This window comes from Brienomyrus brachyistius, chromosome 1, assembly GCF_023856365.1.
Source record: "Brienomyrus brachyistius isolate T26 chromosome 1, BBRACH_0.4, whole genome shotgun sequence".
Taxonomy (NCBI): domain Eukaryota; kingdom Metazoa; phylum Chordata; class Actinopteri; order Osteoglossiformes; family Mormyridae; genus Brienomyrus; species Brienomyrus brachyistius.
In genome coordinates, this window is record NC_064533.1 from 935,396 (window position 1) to 956,638 (window position 21,243).

At 45.8% G+C, this 21,243-nt stretch overlaps 1 pseudogene; it reads right to left on the bottom strand.

Annotated features, from left to right (window-relative positions):
• LOC125731441 (forkhead box protein P2-like) overlaps window positions 1-21,243 on the bottom strand; it is a 112,410-nt pseudogene that overhangs the window by 89,511 nt on the left and 1,656 nt on the right.

The window sequence follows — 21,243 nt, forward strand, 5'->3', positions numbered from 1 at the left end:
GTGTCCAATAATGCAAATGTCAGAATAAAGTTATACCTGCGCTACCGTAGATAAGTGGGGAGAAAAAGAAACCTTTTGTTTCTTTGGTTATAAAACGTAGATGTTTCTGAGGAGACACTGGACATAGGTTCTCCCCCCCAAACTCAGCCTGGAATTCTAATTTTCCATTCCATGCAGAAAATGTCTTTTGCAAATTACAATAAACTTAGACTAACCCTTGGAGGTCCTTTTAAATACCATGCTTGTCTCATAAACAGAGGATCCATCTTTTTATTTTTTTTTACATTGCATATATTTTTCCAAGTGCCATTTCTGGAAGGACAGCATCTGAAGGCTGAGATCAGTAGTTATGTGCGTTACAGTCCGTTTCTCACATCTGAGACCTGAGCCTGCACATCCGCTCCGATGGCCAGGTGGATCCCAGCTCTCGCAATACACTCACATTTATTTACCAAACGCTTTAATCCAAAGCAACTGAGAAAACAGGGTCAGCCCGCAACGCATTTCTGGATTAAACTACTCTACAAGCCATAGGATTTGAACCAGCAACCATCCAATCACAGGAAAACTGCCCTAACCTGCTGAGCCACACAATGACCCATAGCTATCAGACGATAAAGACTGAAAGTCCCAATTTTCAGAGTTTACATTTTCTTGATAATCTTTATCATATGATTAAAGTTTTTTTTGTTTAATCTGTGTAAGCAAAGCAGCCCTTTCTGAGAGGCTGAAAGTCCCCGGAGCGTGAAAGACGGCAGCTCCGGCCATGAGCACATTCCACAGCTCGCACCGACCCCGTCTCCGTCCCCAAACAAACAACAGAGCACACTTCAATCACATAGCAGCACCATGAGCTCATGTGCCCTACTTAGGCAGCGACGAACCCGTGCGATGCAGCAGAGAACGCTGGTAAGCTTCACTTCCTTAAAATTATTTCATTATTTCATATTTAAGATTTTTTTTGTAATAATTTTTTCACCAGAAATTTTGGAAAGCACACACTTTCAGTTGTGCTAATCCATAAATCATTTGCTCAAATTCAATGTAACTGAAGTTACAAACAGATATGGTGACTTAAAGCACAGCTAAACTCTAACCTACACCTACAAAATCCACATTTTATATAAGAACATCAGTGTTGTTCCAGAATATATTGGAATTTCAGGTTTTTAAACTAGAGAGATAAAAGAAACAGAATCTATGGCTTTTTTAAAGATGAAACCTATGCCTGACAATGAAAAATTGTCACGGATTCCTATCCTTTCACCCATAAGAGTACTGGGACCAGTATGACATTTAACAGGTGCTGTGGGGTGCCATGTCTTTATGATGTGAAAGAAGGCATCTGGGAGCCCCCCCCCCCCAGCATAAAAAAAAATCAGGCATATTTAAGACCCCTGGTGTCTGGCCCACAGCTGGGACACCTTCAGCCGTGAGGCATTGTGGGAAATCCTCACCTCCTTGTGAAGAGTTCACCAAGCTGGAGTGTTTAGTTCAGCGAGAAACATGGCTTTGTGTGAAATCTGTCAGCTGATCACTTCATAACTACTGTCAGTCAGGTCAAGTGAGAAACGTATCAGGAAGGATTGAGTGTATAATTTCACCTAAAAATCAAAATGTTGAGACTGAACAAATATGATTCCAACGTTAAATTAGCTTACATTAACAACAACAACAATAATAATAATAATAATAATAATAATAATAATAACAACAACTCATGACAGTGGCCAGCAGTAGCACCTTTTTGCCCTTAGACTGGCCAAGCTGATTTATAAAAGTGGAGGCTACTGAGAGCCCCGGAAGATTCCAGAACCCTGCACATCTGCACAATTCCCAGCTCTGCTGCGAGGCCGCCGCACGTGCCGGCACCATCGAGGAGACAGCTGAACTTTCCATGCCCTCCACGGCAACGCTACCCGATGGTGGGCCAGTTTTGCAGGACCGTGAGGGTGGAGGGGTGGGTTGGGGGGGGCGTGGGGGGGATAGATAAGAAAAAAAAACATTCCGCTTTACAAGACACGGAGAACACAAGTCATTAATGAAAGGCAGGCTGCACAATGAGGTCACACACCGCGGCGCGGATTTTTAAAAAGACAGCATGAGAAATGCAAGCACTGAGCGGCCAGACAGAAATAGGAGGAAGAAGAGACCCTCAGTACATCTCAGCATCTCTCTCATTCTCCTCAAACGACTATTAACCGCTGTTCCAGAAGAGGTGCCGGTCCGTGCTCAGGGCAGACTACACAGGGCGTCCGGGCCAGGTCGCTGTAACACGCTGTGACACGCTGCTTCAGTAACACGCGGCCAACATGAGCAGCTCGCGGACTAATTGCTCACTATCTGATCTCACTGAAGCCTAGAGCAGCCGACCACAGGGGCCAGAAACCTAGAAAGATTCAGCCGAAACTCAGGTTTGAAAGAAGCTTGAATATAAATGGATAAAAGTAACAGAATTTTAAAATGGAGAAAAATTTAAGATTTGATCTCTCTCTCTCTCTCTCTCTCTCTCTCTCTATATATATATATATATATATATATATATATATATATATATATATATATATATATATATATATATATATATATATATATATATATAAATCCATATATGAATATTTTTTTTTTATTTTGGGGACAGAAGTGAAATATTTTATTAGTACACAAAGTGAGAAAGACACAAATTTGCTTTTTAGATTCTGGGGTAACTGTGACCAAAACATAAAAAAAAATCAATTTCCATTTAACAGGAGGGTTAAAAGGAAGCTTTTAAACATTTCAGGAGAGAGAATGTTAGGAACTGAAGAAACATTAATTAGAGATTGAGACGGACATGTTTGGCGATGCCACATTTTACGGACACAGAGCAAAGTGTGTCCCACCACACGCTAAAACACGGTTGGGGAGTTAAGGCTCAAGGCAGACGGAGCGGGGGTCTTAAAAGCAAACCACCGTCCCTCTGCGCTGCTCCTTCTGATGTCCAAGCCATGCTCTCGGCCTCTGAACTTCAAACGATTGACATACCACAACTTTCATAAAACAGAAGTGAACCACTGGGATTTTTTTTAAAGGGGGGGGGGGACAAAAGGTAGCAGATGGTAAAATTAACATTTCAACAGTTCTTAGCTTTCATCTGCGTACTTTCTGTTTCTGGAAAAAAATACACAGTGGTTAGAGACGTGGTCCGGTGCAGAAACGGAGAAGGCGTGTTGGGAAGGAGCCGCTGCCTCATTTCTCTTCAACCTCCACCCGTCTATGAAAAATTAAAAGTGTCTGTTTTGCGGATCCTACACTCCAGAGCTTCCTAATCAATGGCGCAGAAGATCATTCTAGTAACGTGCGCAAAAATACTAGAAACGCCGAGGACAAGAACATGAACACATCATTTCATTTTCAGAAAGTTCACAGCTTCTTGTAAAGATTTCTGTATCAATGACTATAATATAATTTACTTTATCATCTACATTTTCTGTAAGGCTAAGTGTGAACATTCTTTTGTACAGCAACAAATCAAAACCAACAAACTCATTTTTCAGAGACACTCTCCCAAAGGCAAATAAAAAGATGGGCCGATTCTGCGTCCAGGGCCTGACAAGCACCTCCACACCCCCTGTCAATTCGACACAGTTATGGCTAAATTACATGCGTTCCACCTCTGTGACATTTTAAATGCAATTAAAGCTGGTTATGAAAGGGTGCAAACTTCCATGCGACGGAGGAAATCACCTCCGCGATTAACATGCAAACGAGCTCATGCTGGCAGGATAGATTGGGGTTTGAAAACCTCAATTACCTCTGGCGTGATTATCTATTTACCGGCAAGCCGGCGTGGTCCCTCGGCTGCCCGATCACCCATTATTCACGCTGGCCGTTTGACTGCGGTGCAGCCAATGCGAGCATGCACAAGCACTAAAGAAATAAAGCGGGCAAAAACAGTACAATTCATAAGCTTACAGTGCATGCAATAATTTTAGTGCCACTAACATCATGCTTTGGAGCGATTGTACAGTAGGTGCTGGAAGAATCACAGGCAGACGTCACGCCTCTGTTTTTGTGAGGGTTAGGTTAGGGTTAGGTTAGGGTTAGGGTTAGGTTAGGGTTAGGTTAGGGTTAGGTCCAAGGGACTTCCCTGTTCACATCAGTGTGAGATGTAACTCCACTCCCATAAACCGGCACTGAATTTCATAATGAATTCATATGTTTTGGTACTTTTCAAAGATGTGATTAACTGAAAACCAGGGCAAACAAAGGATTTATGGGGACGACACCAAGGATCAGTCTGGGAGGAGTCAGGTCTATCTTGGTAGAAGTAGATATCTTTGATTTCTTCAAAACTTTTCCCCCAAAAGATGAAAACCCAAAGCAGACACCTGAGTTTGTACTCGTATCTTTGCAGGGACCATCCACTCATTCCTATGGGGAAAACACCAAATCCCGACATGATGACCTTAACCCCCACCCAGCCCTAACCTTAACCATACATAACCAAACAAAATACTTTTGCCATTTTTAGTCTTTTGATTACAAACATTGTGTTGGGGCAGCTGTGACTGGGGCATATGAGCTGGAATTGAGGAGGACCGAAAACCGGACGGGACACGTCACGCCTTAGAAGCAAAGCCGCTGAAGGAGACAGCAAGGCCGTGTTTATCGGGGCCCCGGAGGAGTCCAGAAGGGGGGAAACGCTGCCCGCTTTCAGAGAACAAAGAGAATAATTAGCATTGTAATGCCAGGGGCCTATCAGAGTCCGCCGTCCACAGCAGGCACGCCCACAGGCCGCTGCAGATAGGTAGAGGCTCAGATAGTAGCGCTAACCGTCCAATCAGGAGGGGTTTCTGACAACAGGAGGTGGGCCACAGGGTTAAAAACAAGACACAGATAAATATGTCAGGTCTTTATGTTAGGGCATTCATTTGCATGTAATCAGCATCACAGACTGAGGCATAAATAAATGAATTAGCAGCGGAGGCTGGAGGATCGGCCAAGCATCACAGGTAAATCTGCAGGCCGTCAAAAACCTCCGCTGCAGCTCTTAAGTGAATCTATAGATCAGAGAAACGGGGCAGCGGTGGAGAGCTAACTCACCCCCAACCATGAGATGAATCACAATTCTGCTATTTAGTAATTAAACATCTTAGGAACCATGTAACAGACTGCATGTAAGCGAGGTCACTGGGGGTCATGGACATTGGTTTACATGTTTTTCCATCAGGAAGGAGGGACCCGTTATTACCCACCACTGGTAAAAAACACTTTGACACATGGTAGCGACCAATTCTTAAAGCTCCAAAAGGTAAAACAATTAAAGGTGATTATCTCTGTTTAAACAAAAACACACATATTGGGGCCAGACGAGGACAGATAGCAGATTTAGCACCTATGTTGTTAAGCTGCTCCTGTGTCTTATAAAAATAGAATAAACCAAAGGAATTAGCCACAAAGAGCGACATGTGATGGGGAATACGAGAGCGGCACTGCCTGACGCGGGCGCATACAGGACACCACACTGTCAATATTTACCCATAATCCCTGTGATATGTGTGCAAGTCTGGGGGTAGTGGGGGATTTCACTGTTTCTCACAAGGAAATGTAGAGCAGTGCAGAAAAGTCCCATCCCACATGTACTGTTTGAGTATGAGCTGTAAACCTCGTGAAACGGCTCAGAGACACGGCCGATGGAGATGGGCTTTACGTGAATAAAACCCCCGGCTTTTCCTTTGTGTTCCTGTATGATCTCTCACAGGCGAGGCAGACAGGGACGAACACTCCCAGAGATGGCCAGCCCTGCCTTCACATCATGGAACACTGTGGCATTCCTGGTTACCACTCCATGCTGCCCTGGTCAGGCTAATGAAGCCAGATGGACAGACACACGGGAGTCTAGTTTGGCTCCTTCATATGTGACGTGTTTTCCAGAGCACGCTCCTGTTAGCTCATACGTCAAGTGTTTAGCGTGCACGGTCGCTTCTGTCATTGAAGCGGTGAGCTCATGGTGCAACATAGGGTGAACAGAGCTGGCTGGAAGCCACAAGGAGAATGGGATGGGGCTCCATGCTCTGGTGACCATAAAGACAGTAGAAAATAAAAGAAGGATTACAAAGGCCATCTCATCATTTACCTAAAGTGAAGCTCCTTCGGGAGCTGCATTCATAGAAAGCAAGGCAGCCCATTCAGCTGTATCTGTTCAAAACGTCGACAAACAACAGGTGTCGAAAATTCACATTCACCTCCTGAGTCCAACAAAACCCAAGATCCCATATTAAACAGTGGACAGAGCACTGGAAAAGTGCAAATCTTCCAGTCACAATGGGCAGCTCTAGTGCTAGATACACCATTGGTGATGATACGCAAAATGTGAGTGTAGCATAACATGAGGGTGTTAACCACACCCAAATGATGTAAACTCGCCGTCTGAAAAGCACAATTTACAGACCACGAATTAAACTTCTTGTAGACCCTCGAGTCTGACCATCTCCAGCAATAAGCAGTCAGAGATGCAGATTACGTCAAAGATGTAATAATGTGTACAAAAATATGAATATAACTGCACAGGCACTGCATACATTAAAAAAGAACCAGGCCATTCCCAGTGGCCAGACTGGCATTTCAGCACTTCTGGAAGACATGCCTTTGCGTGTTTAATAAGGCCAATGCTGGGTTACTTTGACAGTCCTTCAGTGTGTCGTATATCCCACGGCGTAAAGGGGAGACACTCTGCATGCCAGCACTCCCCCCACCCGGCCTAATGGCACTCATAGGGCTTATCATGCAGTCGGCGTGGTAACGGTCCCGTTACCAGCGACTCCGATCTGACAGTCTGTGTCCTGAAAAGCCCCTAAGGACACGAGACTAGCTAGGAAAGTTTACTTTAAAAATTTCAAACATAGACACATGCATAGATACACACACAGACACGCAGATACATATACAGACACACACACACACATACAGACACACACAGACACACACACAGGCACACACACACGCACACACAGACACACGCACACACACAGACACACACACACACCGAATCAATGCACCTCCTCTTCACCCAGATAATTTCACCATCACTGCTCATCAGCTCACCCCATTCCAAAGGCTCATACACACGGGCTGATTTTATTTGCTTTATCTTCAATGAAATGGTCTGCTGCGCATTCCAAAGTTTCCCACTCTGCCAAGAAGTCAATCTGCGTTAAGGCAATCTTACTCTGATCTGGGAGTGTGCGTGTGGGGAAGCTGGGAGACAGGGATCAGGGCTGGGGGGTGTCACACTGCCAAATCTCCACATGACATGAGTACGGTGGTGGCATGAGTGCCAAAGTGAATTGTGTGGGAGAGAATTCGATACTAGGGAGGGCAGTACTACCTCTAATTATTTAAATTCAAAGGTCTTTCTATGAGGGGGGGGGGCACAGTGAAGCCAAAATAAATACTGGGGAAGGGGAGGGACATGTCCCCAGTTTCAGTTACTTTTTAAAAATCCCTGAGGGTCACATTTAGCTTCCACCCTCTGTGTTTTCACAGAGGCTTGTGTGTGACATGTGGATCTGGGGAATTGGGGTGGGCGGGGGGGGGGGCAGAGCTGCCAGGTGTCAGTGCCCGTGTATTTCGACACTCTGCCTCAAACAAGGCACTTTATGCATCCTCATGCTGAATAATCTGAGCCCCTTCATCCCCCAGAGCCTGGATACTGCCTGGAGTGGAGGCCAAAGGTTTATGGGACAGGGCACCTGGACTGTGGGTCAGAATGGCAGCCTAAGCATGCCAACCATGGGACAGAACACAAGCCCAGGCCTGCTGACCTCGGGTCAGAATGCCGGCCTAAGCATGCCAACCATGGGACAGAACACAAGCCCAGGCCTGCTGACCTCAGGTCAGAATGCCGGCCTAAGCATGCCAACCACGGTACAGAACACAAGCCCAGGCCTGCTGACCTCGGGTCAGAATGGCAGCCTAAGCATGCCAACCACGGGACAGAACACAAGCCCAGGCCTGCTGACCTCGGGTCAGAATGCTAGCCTAAGCATGCCAACCACGGGACAGAACACAAGCCCAGGCCTGCTGACCTCGGGTCAGAATGCCGGCCTAAGCATGCCAACCACGGGACAGAACATAAGCCCAGGCCTGCTGACCTCAGGTCAGAATGCCGGCCTAAGCATGCCAACCACGGGACAGAACACAAGCCCAGGCCTGCTGACCTCGGGTCAGAATGCCGGCCTAAGCATGCCAACCACGGTACAGAACACAAGCCCAGGCCTGCTGACCTCGGGTCAGAATGCCGGCCTAAGCATGCCAACCACGGGACAGAACACAAGCCCAGGCCTGCTGACCTCGGGTCAGAATGCCGGCCTAAGCATGCCAACCACGGGACAGAACACAAGCCCAGGCCTGCTGACCTCGGGTCAGAATGCCGGCCTAAGCATGCCAACCACGGGACAGAACACAAGCCCAGGCCTGCTGACCTCGGGTCGGCATGTGAGCTTGGGTACTCTGACCGCGGGTTGGAATGTGGGCCTGGGATGTAACGTAGGCCTGGATGCGCTGACCGTGGGACAGAATGTGAGCCGGGGTCCACAAGCCTGCTCGCCATTCCTTACTCGCCATTCCTTACTCGCCATTCCTTGCTCGCCATTCCCTGCTCGCCATTCCTTGCTCGCCATTCCTTGCCATGCAGCTCTTCTGGGGCAAAACAAGAGTCCAGGAGGCTGCAAGTTAAAGACCAACAAAGTTTCCCTTCGCTGGTCCTTTTACACAAGCAGCTTGGAAAGAAAATTCATCTCAGTTCCACAATTTAATGTTTGCTGCTTATAGGTAAAACACGTTAATCCATAGTTTTTATTTGGGTAATTAAATCCAGATTTGAGCTTCCATCCCGGCTAACACTCTGCTAGCTCACAAACCACAGAGCTCAGGTACGATTTCAGGTGCCATCTCGCTGACCCCTCTCTACATGTGCACCCCAGCCTTCCCCTGTGCACGTTGCATGTCCCCGTCTTTGCACACCAGATTCTACTAATTGTAGGCTGACAGATGAGCCGAGCGTAATCCTGGATATATGCGCTAAAGGCTCAGGGCTTCCGGGAAGTTTGAGAAGAGCAGATCTCTGGCTTCCCAAGGCAGCAGAGACTCAGGGGGGTGGGGGGGTCCTGCTTTCTAATGTAAATAACATAGCTCAGGAATGCGCTTTTAAGAGGCTGAGATACATCCGCAGACAGAAGGCAGCTGAGACCCAGGAGGCTGCTGTCAGCTCTGAGACCAGCAGAGCACTAACAGCTGAGTGTGACCTCTGACCTTTAACTCCTGACCGCCTGCTGCTGTGAAGCATGCAGCTGTATTAATAGGTAAACCGGCAGAGCTGTAGGGTTGCTGTAGGCCGATGGGCCCCTGAGCCAGAGGAAGCCTCAATAACCTTTAACATTTTACAAATGGGACACTTAACCACCAATTCGAACATACCCTAGCAGTGACATTCATATGTCTGTGAAATGCATCATGGGTCCTCCCGGCCAGGCCTGCCATTCGATATGGCGTGAAAGAGCGTCACGTTTCCGCAGAATGTGGCCATGGCGCGGCAGCCTGCCACACACCTGTTTTTATTGTTATCCTAAATCACCATTAGTTGATTTTCTTAAAATTACATCAGGGCCCCGCTGCAGGCCAGGCCTGAGCGCCTGAGGTCTGCGGCAGGAAGGCCATGCCTGATTCGCTCTTCAGAAGCTTCCGCCTAAAGGACAGAACAGACGAGATCACGGAAATATTTCCAACTATTTCTGGAACGGAGTGGAGACCCTCTCACACACACATTTGGCCCTTTTACTCTGCTAATGCTCAGCGAACCTTCCTGGCTGGGAAACATTTCACAGACCCGAAGGGAAAAAAAACATCCAAACAAATGGTGACTTCCTCTACGACATGCTGCAGTAGGTATGTAATTCACCTCTCCTCACAGAGCCCTTTTTGGGATGTGCCTGAGAATTACGAGTCCATTTAGAAAACATGAAAACACTGCAATTAGGGACACTTAGTAACATTTACACTGTGACACTTCCTCATTTCGCGCTGTGCTGGCGCTCCGTCACTGAGGTTCCCCCCCCACCCCCGAGTGTGAAATACCACCTCCGGCTCCCTTCTGTGCATTTTCTCCGAGTGTGGACGGCACACCGGCACCCGAACTTGACGTACCCCTCGCAAGCAGAGATGGCCTTGGATTCCTCAAGTAGGTTCCACAGAGGAGGCACAGACCTTAACGCCAAACATCCAGAGATACCGTCGGTGACGCACACCTGACCATAGCAGCCCAAGGCTTCCTGAAGGCATGGGAGATGACAGGGCCCAGCAAGAGGAGGAGTCCACCTGATGCCACATGAAACGCCCCCCCCTCCCCGAATGCCACCCAAGAGGACCACCGAACACTGGCCAACACCCCTAATTAACTCCGCAGATCAACAACCATGTTGTGAAACTAGGGCTTTTTTTAGTCCTGATCACTTTTTCTCACTGTTTCTTAAAACAACAATCAAATATATCTATATTTGATAATCAATAAATATCAAAATGTAATTCAAGTCATTATTTCTTTACTTCAGTGCTCAATTATTGCTTAAAATCCCCTTAGAATTGCCCTTAAACAAAACATGAATAAAGGCAACAAACTGAAGGGACCTCAAAACGGAAATCTAATATTAAAATGTAAATCATATGACTCATACCTCGATGGAATTTGCATAAAAATAGTGCATTATGACTATTAATAATGCAAGCAAAGTGTTTAGACTATATCACGATACTCATGATATTCAGAATAATAACGATATGAATGTTCCTAATAACGATATTATATTTTATCATTATATTGCTCAATCCTACGTCACATGCCATAGGAGCCCTTGGCGACCCCACGCATCCGAGTGCCGCCTGCTGTGATAAAAAAAGACAAAGAAATCATGGACAAGTTATGATGCCAGGTCCCAACCTTAAGGACCATCGACCCCAAACTGTAACAGGCACGGAAAAGAGAGTAACAAAAGAGAAAGAAATGATGACGAAGTTATGATTCCAGGTCTCAACCATAAAGATTATTAAAGTGAATTATTAATATGCTCATTCAGAGGAAGCTTGTTGACACACAACACAAAGACAAGTCTTTAAAAATGTAGCAGGCGTTGCTTAGCGCTAAGCATGCTTTCTGTTGTATGCATGCGTTTGTTTTTTATGGTGAAAGTTACTTTGCTAAATCAGATCAGCAGTGATGGGTCGATATATTATACTTCTAAAACTGAACTGGATAGATGACCTGAAGTTCAGCAGAAGAGGGAGGAAAAGAAGATGGCAGGTCCAGGTCCAAGAATGACTGCAGAACCAGATCAGGTCCAACAGGGGAAAAAATGTGAAGAGTAAGAATAAATTAATAATAAATTAAAAAGTGAGGCCGAACTGGTTTGTTTGAAAGTCTTGACTTTAGACTTTAAAATATTCAGGAGACGACCAATGACCACATCCCAGACCTGAGCTATTCACCAGGGTTAGCGGTGGACAGAGATTAAAAAGAATCCCCCCTCTGTACTGACGCTGATGGGGCCCGTGAGAGCAGCCAGCCTCTCTGATGTCCCATCCGACTCTCCTGCCCCTTATTGTCCAGGGTAAAAGCAGTGAAGATCCTCACTCTCCAGACAGCCCGACCGGGAATATGACGGCAAGCTCATTTCAAATTTCACTAAAGCCGTCACTTTGTACATCATTTTGAAAATCCAGACCGGTAAGATGTGAGTAATTGCTGTAGGTTTTTTTTTTTTAATGCATATTCAAAGTCTGATTCGGGGACATCTACACTCCTCCCTGTACTAAGGGGATACACTTGAGAATTCATCTTTGAAGATTTAATTGGATGCTGAACAAATTAAAAGAAAAATGTGAAAATCTCTTTAAAAGCCAAGGTCAAAAATCCCGTTCCACCATCATCCCGTGTGGCCCCTCGGCACAAAGTCATCCTGCCACGGGGCTCTGCCATCATTGAACCAGGCCCTGATGGTGAGAGACCGCACTGTATGGCAGGGTTTGGAGCAGGGCATGAGGGCGTGGAGCGCAGGGGTAGCCTGAGAGAGGGGGGGCTCTGCCATCATTTAACCAGGCCCTGATGGTGAGAGATCGCACTGCATGGCAGGGTTTGGAGCAGGGCGTGAGGGCGTGGAGCGCAGGGGTAGCCTTAGAGCAGAGTGACCTCACAGGCATGCCGGAACGTGACGTGACGTCAGTGCTGGATGGCCAGGTGGCACGAACATTACAGTAATCAGTCATGGCCTGATACTCATGGACACCTAAAGTACAAAGCATAACACCGGATACAGCCAGAGGTTTTAACCATGATCCTGATACATTATTCCTGAAGTTAGATGCAGCTGCCTTGGTAGGAAGAAAAGTAAAAAGTAAAGAAGAGAAGTAAAGGTGATCTGATAACAGCGGCAAGAAAGGCAGAAGCTCAAAGTGACCATAGTCACGCACCTGTAACCCGCGGTGACTGTGATCTGCCTTCGATCTGTCACTGCGCTGAGAGCATGCATCAGCGGCGAAAGGATGATTCGGAGCGGCGCTTACCACCTGGTCAATAGCTATCGACTGAACAACCTTCAAGACATTCATAGTCAATCACGACACCATCACGTCCCCCTGCCCCCCCCAAGTCAGAAAAAATTAACTGATAAAAATAAACCTGATCAGCAAAATGTACTGTTGTGCATATTACTTAGTAAAAGTAGCATAAACTGTTGCGCAAGAAGGTTGGAGACCTATATAGACAGTAATTTTCTAACGTTCTCCTATGTCACAAGTGTGGGGGAGGCTTCACAGGATGGAATGTTTGATTGGCTGACCGGCACAGTGAATCACGGTCTGAAAAAACGGCACGTGTGAATTCAGCAGTGATGCTGAAAGGCTACAAATGACCAGCACAGACCTGTGCAAGGACCAGCACAGACCAACACGGATCTGTGCAAGGAAATGTACAGGGCAGCACAGACCTGTGCAAGTACAAGCACAGACCAGTATGGACCTTCAAGGACCAGCATAAACCTGCACAGATCTGTGCAACGACCAGCACAGACCTACACAAGGACCAGCACAAACCAGCATGGACCTGCCAGGAGTAGCACAAATCAGTACAGACCTGTACAAGGACCAGCACAGGCCAGTATAGACCTACACAAGGACCAGCACAGACCACTACAGACCTACACAAGGACCAGCACAGACCAGTACGGACAAAAAGACCTGCACAGACCAGTACAGACACAAGGACCTGCACAAACTCCACCATAAAGACTCTTCTGCTGGAGCTCAGAGCATTCGACTGTCACCTGGTCTCCACCTCTTCTCACTCACTCACGCGGGTAATGATCAGTGGCGGGACGCTGTAGAGCCCTTCGCAGTCTCTGCTTTATGGATGCTGTAGACTCACCACTTTGGTTGGGCTCCACAGGCCTCTTCTGCCATGCGCTATGGCGCCCCCTAGGCCATATTCCATCCTGCGGAAGAGAGCGCGGGGTGAATGAGAGCATCAGAGGGAGCGTGCAGCTCTCATGGGCTGGACACCGAGCCCCAGGCTGTGGCGAGGCGCACTTACGCAATCGCAACCCAGCAAACTAGATTATCACCTTAAACAGGAAGAAACTTGGAGCCTTAAATAGGCCATGGCAGTATTTTAGTTCACGAACATGGCAACCCCCAGAGGGGAGAGTTCTCTGCAGCGCACCAACTTCAGGCTACATTTGGATCTTTAATTTGGCTCCTCAGAGGTACCCTGCTTTATCTTTAAACCCTACAACAACACTACCATTATTAAAAGTTTCTTTTTTTATTCCCAGATTGAAAGGTTCCCACCCCTTCATCAACAGAGACCCCCCCCCCCCCCCTGAGATGAACTGTCACGGATGACACACCTGACACATAAAAAAAGCTCCAATCAGTCCCTTCATTAGTGCCAGAACAAATGATTTCAACTTGTCCCGGAAAGATGGTGGGCTGTAGCAGCTGTAGATCACGGTGATCCTGCAGGAGAGAGCGTGAGACAAGCAGCCCAGGGCTGCTGCGGACTCACCTCTGATTCTCAGTCCAAGAGGCAAGATTCAGAGCCATTAAGGAGGAACAACACATTCAATATTATGATTTCCCCGATGTAATATATAATATGAAAATTGGAAAAATACCATTTCTATAAAATACCATTTCTATTAATTACCATTTCTATAACACAGGCTTTAAAATATTTCTTAAAAACGGAAAGTCAAGTTTGGGACCAAATGAGAAGAATTAGTATCATAAAATATTTTAGGGGCCAGTAACTAAATTTTCACCCCCATCTGGATTTAGGGCCCGGTCCATCCCCAGCCCTCATAAGCTGAAGTCTGACTGGACACAGGGTTCGCCTGCGATGACAGAGAGGATGATGGGGAAAACGAGTCCTGCTAGAACACGCTGTGCTGCCTGCGGGCTTCATTTAAGAGGCACCTCGCTAAGCGCTAAAAGCTAAAAGCCAGATGCTAAATTCAGAACCGTGGCCACAGATTAGCATATAGCCTGATTACTCCTCTTTCCCCTGACCTTCTGAAATACCCCCCGCCCCATTATACATTTAAATTATTTAGGTGAGATATTTCCTTATGTTCTGCACTGATTTCATGATTGTGCCCCGGTTACTGTACTGGATTTAAAACATACCGGTAATTCCCTGACTTCAACCTTTCTGATAAACGTTTTTTTTTTTTTTAGGACGGGCGAATAAAGGAATTTCCAGGAACAAAGGAGAAGGGAATATTCATGTTACGTGCAATGTAAAGGATGGGAATTTCAAATAGAGGCAAGGCATCAAATGGCCAATCAGGAAGAAAATTTAAAAAAAACAATGACCAATAACCCTGCATTATGGACCTTCAGTTTACAAGCCAACATGCAGTGATCATTCCAGGCTTCAATCATGGAAGAGCTGGTTTATGACATTTTGTTGAGGGAAAGACCCCACCATCACAGAGCAAGATGATTTCGTCAGACCTGGGGAGCAGCGTAAAGATGTATAAATACAGTGTGTAAAAGGAGCCTCAAACGCATTCAGAGGAGCAGACCAGCCTGATTACCGCGGACGGCAATCGCACCTCTGCCAGGGGGTGTTAAGCAATGTCGGAGTGATACTCACTTCAGGGGCAAAAGCCTTATCTACGCTCGACGGGCGATTCTGCCTGAACGAGGATGGCGCTCAAGCCCATTGTACTCGCTGCCAAACGTGTAATTACCCCGGTCGGCGGCTCGGGCATCACACCACATGCGGGGGGGCCTTCGCGGTCCGTGAGCCCGTCTCACCAAGCAATGCTCCACAGACACCAGATAATTTGCGGCAGGCGCAATAAAAGGCCAGAATAAAGGGGTCTCGTCCTCCAAAACCGTAACTCGCCGCTAAATTAGATTTCTTTGAAATGCAGATTGGGGGAGAAGGGAGGGGGGTGTAGATTAGTGAAATTTTAGTTACTGTCAACATCATAAGAGAACATGAGATGCGATTGTTCCCTGGTTGTATCTGCCTACTTCCATCTGCGGCCTCCGTGTGGAAACCGTCCTGGACCCAGATGGGGTGTATCGCTGAAGACCAGCTTTATAATGCCTTCTTAACCTTCAAGATCGCTTGGGGATTCAAGCCCCCTGAATGGCTTCCACTGAAACGGACCCTCCTCTGAAATGCCTCTCTATCGTGGAGGTGGGGGAGGTCTCCATGCCACTGCGGCCCAGCGGCGGCAAATGCCGGCCCGCTCTGAGGGGATTAGCACGCGGTGGGGAATCGCTGAAACCACAAATGGTCCACCGCTGCCTTTCTGGAACAAACGATAAAGACTTACTTCACAGAGGAAGAGGGGGGCAGGGAAGAAAGGGAGGGAGACTTCTGGCAGGTAGAAATCTCCCCATCAGCCCAGGAACTGTCTACTTCCTGTTTGATGATGGATGTCGCTGTGGTTACTTACTGTAAGAAATTATTCAGCTTAGGCCTGATCAACCAATAATGTCAGAATCTGCAATGATTATTATATAATTCATTGATTCAACAAAGGACAAAAAACACTAATGTAACACAAAGGCAGTCAAAATACAGGCGGTCTCCTGGCTATGAACAAGATTCCCTAAGTCTGTCTTTAAGCTGAATTCATAGGTAAGACGGAACAAGCTGAACCAAGCAGCATCTGAGTCATGCCTTCCTCACCCAGCATGACAGTAATGCAGTACAAATCAGACTTAAATATTATTGCGCTGCTTTAACCAGTTTACAAAATACTTTACACACATTTTAAAAGAAATTAAAATAAGCACAAAAAAAATTATAAATGGATAGAAAATAGACAAATAAATAAACTGATGTGTTAGACAGACAGACAGATCCACAAACAAATAACCTGTCATAATTCATGCATGAAATAACGGATTATCATAGATTCTTGTGGCAATGGTAAAAAGATGAGTTTTCAGCCTAGTTTTGAAAGTATTAAGACATTCAGTAGCACTCAAGTTTACAGTTAAACCAATCATTAATATGCATTATGAAGGTATCCATAGTGCATTATAGATGAGTGGTTCATTGGAGTTCATGAAGTGTTTCAATCAACGCTAGAATGCCTTATGACTGTCTATAGAAGATGCTGTAATGTTTTATTAATTCTTACACCGACCATTATAATGCATTATGAAGGCATCGATAGTGCATTTCAGATGAGAGTTTTAAGTGTTGCCAGAACTTTTTTGTTTCTCATTTAAAGGTCACAGGCTGTGAGACTCCAAAGAAAAATGTCGTTAAGCAAAATGGTGCTGCGACCTCAGCAGTACGGCAAGGAGAACCGGCAGGAGTCAGCGGCCTGTGCTGGTGCCTGGCTTGGACATCACCTTACTCTGTACCATTCAGTCTGACAGAACCGTACAGCACGGCAAGGAGAACCGCCTGCAGTCAGCGGCCTGTGCTGGTGCCTGGCTTGGACATCACCTTACTCTGTACCATGCAGTCTGACAGAACCGTACAGCACGGCAAGGAGAACCGCCTGCAGTCAGCGGCCTGTGCTGGTGCCTGGCTTGGACATCACCTTACTCTGTACCATGCAGTCTGACAGAATTGTACAGCACAGGGACATTCTGACTCTTAGTTTGATTTATGAACGAACGGTGGTTAAGACGTTATGTTTCTCTCCCCAGAGATTGTGGTGCCCACCACTGGAGTAGCCAGCCGGCAAGCCGTGCCCTGAAGATGTTTATGAAAGCGACACTCCAGCATCCCGCCTGAGACAAAGAACAAGACATCCTGACATTTCCGAGACACTCCGATGTCAGGTCACAAAGCCCGTGTGTGTGTGTGTGTGTGTGTGTGTGTGTGTGTGTGGGGGGGGGGGTGACTCCTTCCCTCTGTACCCCAGCTCCCACCCCTCCACAGACCTGGCTGAGGCACAGCAAGCAATTCTACGCAGGCGAGGGGCCATTTGCTCCTGCTCCTCATCATTATTTATTGTTTATCATAGAAATAACTTGACAAAAACACAAATTACATACAAAAAAAGAGACAGGTGTCATAACAGTTCGAACTCATCTTGATCTGCACTATGCTAGACTGAAACAAAAAAAGGAAATGAATTGGGGGGGAGAGAGTTTATAAGCAACAGCTGGCCCCCCACACACCATCTGTGCTGCGGCTTGCTAGCAGTGACGATCCAAATTAAAAACCACTCAACGAACACCACGGAAATAAGCTGTTGTTCTGTTGGGTCCATATGTTGCTTCTGCCAGCATGGTGAGAGACCGTATCAGAACCAGGCCCTTCCGACCCAACATTAACCTCAAAGTACAAAGTGTATAAATCACAGCTCACCTCCATGCCATCGGCGAGGATTTTTGCCCGGAGATCAAGCGCCGCCACTGGCTTACTCACTGGGGGCTTTGGGTGAGGATACTGTAAAGCGCTTTGAGACAATGTAATGTTGTGATAATGCGCTATATAAAAATAAATTTGTTGTGGTTGCTTCACCACCATTATACTCTAATCAAACATTACTAGAGGAATTTAGTAAAACGCCCTTTGTTTGCTGGTGATGAGAAGGTGGAAGTGGGCAAAAGGTCAGCAGTTCTGGGGTGAGAGTGCTTCAAGGGACGAGAGGGGACAGCTTCACACTGTCGTCATCAAAAACCATTCCGCTGATACATCAAGGTCAAATGCCAAGCAGGAATAACACCCTGAGCGGCAAATAAGCTACTCCAGCTGAAAGAAATTTCCCAGACTTCTGGGCTACTGTTAAGAGCAGGGGAGCGCACCAGCTTCAAAGCCGAGGAGGAGAACGTAGCCTTGAAACACTAGAACCTCCAAGTAAAAATCCAGACGAATGTATAAAACCGCACAAACTGCAAATTATACATTGTTTTGGATTAAACTGAAACACAGATAAATAGGTATTAACACCACCCTTGTTATAACAGATACCCAAAACTCATCAGAGGAAATCTGATTCTTGAAAACTCTTGAAGTTGGAGACCTAGTGCCTCTACATGTGAAACTGAGTTAAGAGAGGAACTCTGGTCTCACATTGCCCAAAAATGTGCTGTCAGATGCTGGAGGACAAATCCAGCAGAAGGAGGTACCTCAAGCACTAACCTCGTGCAAAAAAAAAAACACATTAATCACACGTTAATCCTGGAGCAACACCTTAACATCAAAGCTATTCAACTGTAAACGCGGTCCCTGGCCCACAATCCCAAGTCTTACGATTTATCGGTATGATTCCCCTACAAAATTTGATTTTTGACCGTGTCAATATGTAGGACGTGAAATTCAGATGGTGTCGCTTGTTGGCCATACGTGTGCCTGCAAAACAAGCAATATCTGTCATGGATGTATTAAACCCCTCAAAGGCCCCCGCAGACGCATTTAACCTCCGTGACGCCAGATATTATACGTCGACTCACATGTCTGTGTGGAGAGGAACATGGCACTTAATCAGAAACTCATGATGGAGGGCTGGGGCGCTTGAGGAAAACCCGAGGAGAGGGAGCCAAATTAATTCTTAGGTGTCGTTGAAAGCGCAGTACGAGGGGTAAGAGGTGCTGGCTACCATTTCAAAATCATTTACCCTCCCTCCCCGTATTCCAAAAGTGTAATTTAATCAGAAATGCTAATTACAATCATTTGAATGATAAACTGGTGTGTGGCATCTCTACATTCTGCAAGCCAGCGCAAGACCAATACAACAAATTAAACAATATGCGATGCACTGGTGCAGTGATGCCCAGAAACGAGCACATATAGGGGGAAAAAATTCATATTAACTTACGAATGTTTTACAGGATAAGATAAAATGGCTTCAGGCTGCCCTTATAAATTGATGCCAAAGTCCTTTCAGAATAACAGTATAATAAACGCATTTCTTTTGAGATTTTTGCATTTCATGACAGCAGGTTGAGCAATTTAATCCACCCATTTTTTTAAATATCTTTGTTCCCTTCACATATCGCCTATGGCCAATGTCGCACAGCGGATAGCGTTTAAGGGCAGGTGGGCATTTGGGTTAAAATGGGGGTAAACTCAGCCAATTAAAACGTCGATGCTTTTAAAGCGTCCTGGCTCCGGCCATCAGGCTGTGCCGGGTTTGTGGCCCGTATCGCCGGACCAGAGTAAGCAGCAGGGTCATTTGTGTACTTTCACACAGCTGTCTCTTCACCTCTGGCCATGTAAATGAGTGCTCAGCGATGTTAACACACCTCCAGGCAAAAGCCTAAAAGACGAATGTACAGACTAATTAAAAACAGTTCTGCTCTGGCCATTAAATATGTTTTGTGCCAGTGAAACATTTCAGGTCTAAAAAAAGAACTTGCAGAACTGTTAAAGAACAAAAAGAGCTCGAAAATCTTTGCGAGAAATTCCAACATTTCACCTGAAACAAAACATCATTACAGCCAGAGTGGGATATTCATGGAATGAAGTTTTATAATATTGGAAAAATATTAGAATAATTAAGAAAAATCTAGAGGACATATTCCAAAAATGTGTACCATTCTGACTTGAATGACACTTACCGACATATTGTAAAAATGACAGTGAAAACCTCATTACACACCTTATTACGTCTTTGACAAATAAATAGAGAACAAGGTTGCCGCCGTAATAGTGCATAAAAATACTGAAAACCTCCGTTTCCAGAACATATTCATTTTAATTTTACACACGGGCTCCACCCATATTTCAATGCCAAAAATACGAATATCTTTATGTGAAGAAGTGGACGCAGCAGCCAGACAGGTTAAATAATCCACGACAGCCCCTCATTTCGCATGCACTGAAGCACACAAACGCGACCATTACGCCAGCGAGGATAATTAAAGTGCAAAGCTCTCTTAGGCATGTAATGCAGCCCTTTATCACAGAAAGGCGTTCTGTCGCGGGCTGACAGCTAACAGCACATGATCACGTAAACAAATGCTTCTACTCCAGCGAGTCCCAAAGACCAGCGAACTGCCAAGGTACATTCACTTCCGGGTGTAATCATTTTTATTTTGAGATGTATTAGTGATGTACATGTGTACACATATGCAGACAAATCACAGCTTGAATATTGTAAGAAGTGATTTAGCTGTTGATCACCTCTGGTAGCTTTAACTAACCCTGAAGGTTGTCATGGAAACATTTTAATGAAGTTCACGGGGATAAAAACAGCGTTTGCCTTTATAGCTAATGCGACATGATCTGCCCATCCACTAAAAAGCCCAACTCAAAGCCCTGGTCAATGTGTAGGCAAATCCTGATTCGGTGATTTTCAAACAGAAGTACCGCGCATCAGTACCATCTTCATACTCATCTTTTAGGATTAACGTATATGCCCACAGGAACCACGGACAACACAAGAGCTCAGTCCACTGCCTCACAAATAACGAAAACTGATTTAAATGGACGGGCCGAGCAATCAAATGTGTAATCGTGATAAAATGAAAGCGAGCAAACACCCCAAACTAAAAAGGCAAGTTTCCACTGAACAAAAATAAGTAAGAAAGAGCGCGTGTTAAAATATGAGTCTTTAATAATTCAAACTGAGGCGATTATTTTCAGATGAGCCCAGTTTTTACAGAGCACAGAAAAAAAGAAAAAGTTAAACAGTTATCTAATAAACCCATCCTTGGACTGAACTCAAAACACAAATACAAGTAAAACTCGTGTGTCCTAAAGTTACAGGACTTATTCATTCCGAT